Source organism: Gopherus evgoodei, chromosome 15 (genome assembly GCF_007399415.2).
Source record: "Gopherus evgoodei ecotype Sinaloan lineage chromosome 15, rGopEvg1_v1.p, whole genome shotgun sequence".
NCBI classification, from domain to species: Eukaryota; Metazoa; Chordata; order Testudines; family Testudinidae; genus Gopherus; species Gopherus evgoodei.
Genome location: NC_044336.1, coordinates 28982788 through 28985480, shown reverse-complemented (window position 1 = coordinate 28985480; position 2693 = coordinate 28982788).

The following is a 2693-nucleotide window of genomic DNA, read 5'->3' as shown; positions in this document are numbered from 1 at the left end:
GCAGGCTGCACAAGCCCCTACGGCAGCCTGGGCTCTGCCCTCAGCACCACAAGGCCTTGCCTGGAGTTTGGTTTAATGCATCACCCTGGTATCTTGCCTTGCAGGCAGCAAAGGAAACCGTGGGGGCCACAGTTCCTGTCACGTGGCCCTGAGGCACTGTCAGTAACTCATCAGCCCAGCTGAGGCTGTTATCAAAGCACAAGTAAGTGCAGGACCCGTGCCAGGGGCCAGGGCTGGGGCTTGTGGTTCGGGCACCTCCCTTGTCCCTGGAGGAGCCCCAGAGCCAGAGCTGGCTGAGAGGGATCAGTGCCAGGGCGTGAGCAGGGTGAGCAGTGAGTCACTTTCTCTTTTAGAAGGAGAGCAGCGGGCGACCGTCCTAGCGGCCGCAGTGATGTGTCTGGATGGGCTGAGACTTGAGCTCGCGGCTCCTCCTCAGCCACGGCCGAAAACAACTGAGGAGAGGATCCCAAGGGGCAGGTGCGGCAACAGCCCGGCTAGTTCTGGCTGATTCGGGGGTCGGAGGGGCCCTGACGGGGCCAGGACAGACCAGGCTCTATACAGGAGAAGCAACTTCTGAGGTCAAGGCCTGACTGCAACAGCATCACATGGGCTGGGCAGCAGGGTTTAGCTTCCTGCTGGTCAAATGGGGCTAAAGCTGCGCATCTCATCGTCCTGTCCAACCCTGGGCAAGGGGAGCCCCCCACCTCCAACCATGGCTGGACGAGGGCCTCACCAGGCTGGGACACAGCGGGCACGGGGCCGTGGTAGTGACAGAGCAGGGATGGCTGTGGATAGAAATGCCTCTTGGGCAGATCTCCCATCAGCACCCGTGAAACCCCAGTGGGTTTTGCTACAGGAACTGAATTCCATCTACTTCCAGCAGGCAACTGAGAGCATCCCAGGAGGGAGACCTGCCCTGCTGGGGTCCTGGAGGCGAGGCCAGCACAAACCCCAGCAGTGGTTCTGGGAGGGAGCACAGAACCTGGCAGGGACCTTCTAGGTCTGGAAGTCTCTGGATGAGGTTGAGGGTAGGGTGGCCTTCTCCAGCGCCCAGCCCACGCCTCTGGGGCTGTGCAGGTGGCAGTTCCCCACCCCCATCTCCCTTGCGATCAGAGAGTGCTTGGGGCTGTGTGTGTCTCAGACTGTGGGGTGAGCAGGGGAACTAATCCTGCAGTGTAACCCCAAGACCGCACCCAGCTCTTGGAGGGCTCACAAACCCAAGACAGACCCCATCTCTGCTGAGCCTTCCCATCTGCCCGCTGCTCCTGAGTCCCAGCCGGCTCCAGCTCCAGCTCCAGGAAGGGAACCAAAGTACGGCTGAGCCTGTGGCCATTAGCATCCTAGAGGTCAGGGGCTGGAAGTCAGGGTTGTAGGGAGCAAGTCTCCTCTGGGATGGCTGCAGAAATCCCTTCCTGGACAAGGCAGAAATCTGGATTTGTCAAGCTGCTGCCCCAGGCCCCAGACCTTATCTCCTGCATGGTGTGTGACACCACAGTGGCTGCTGGGTAGATCGATTGCAAGGACACATGGCTCGTGGAAGGGGGCTGCGAGCACAGAGGTGAAATTTTGCCTTAGTTGTCCACGGAGCTCTGGGCAGCTGCCAGGTGTGCCCAGGGAGCAGGGCCAGCTTTAGGACGAGCGGGCCCGATTCGAAAGAGCTGCCGCTGAAATGCTGCCGAAGACATTGGCAATGATTGAGCTGCCACCGAAGATAGTGGTGGTAATTCAGCGTCATCTCAATTGGTTGCCGCTCGCTGTTTCTGGCGGCACTTCGGTGGAGGGTGCGGTGCCCCTCTTCTGGACGCTGCAGGGCCTGATTCCCAGGAATCGGTGGACTCACCCTAAGACCAGCCCTGCCAGGGAGGTGGTGCTGGGCCCAGCGCAGCTGGCAGGGCTGTATTCTGTTCTATGGCGCCGGGAGCTCTTTGGTGAGAGGCTAGGGGGCAGGGGGATTGGGAGCCCCATAGGAACAAGCTGTGCTGTTCTTTAAGGAGGCGAAGCAACTGGGTTTGGCACAGTCCCCCTGCACTCCCTAGCCCCTCTGCACTGGCTGCGCTTCCTCTCGCATCCCCAGCACCCAGGCAGATTTGGCACCTGGATCCAGCCCTATTTCACCTTCCTGCGGTTCCTGGCCCTGCTACTGACTGTGGGCACCAGGCTGCTGCCAGTCGCTGTCCACAGGGAAACGGCAGCATCGCCTGGGGGCTGGGATGCAGGTGGGTTGATGCCACAGGATCTCACTGCCTCTCTGCTTCCCCCAGAGCTGCTGCCTGGACTGGGAGGTGCTGCCAGGTCTGGCTTGAGGTGTAACACTGGGTCTCAGCTCCTTGCTTCAACTCGGTGTGGTATCCTCAGCTCAGGGGTCCCAGTGGGGTCAGGGACAGCCCTGAGAGAGTCTCCTCTCAGGATGCTGGGATGTGGGGGTCCCTCACCTCTTTGCTTCTAGATTCCCCTGCCACTGACATCCAAATTCCCCAATGCCAGCGGCCGCACTGCATCCCGGGAGAAGATGGCTCCCAGCTAAAACGAGGGTAGAGTCACTCGCATGGCACGGAGCAGAGGCCTCAGGCTGCCCAGGTGCCTTGACCTAAGCCGCAGCCGGCCTGCCGCAGCCAAGCTGGCTTCTCAGGGCTGCTTGCTGAGGGGAGACAGCTGCGTCTCTGTGCAGGCCCAGATGGAGGGAAGGAGTGTAA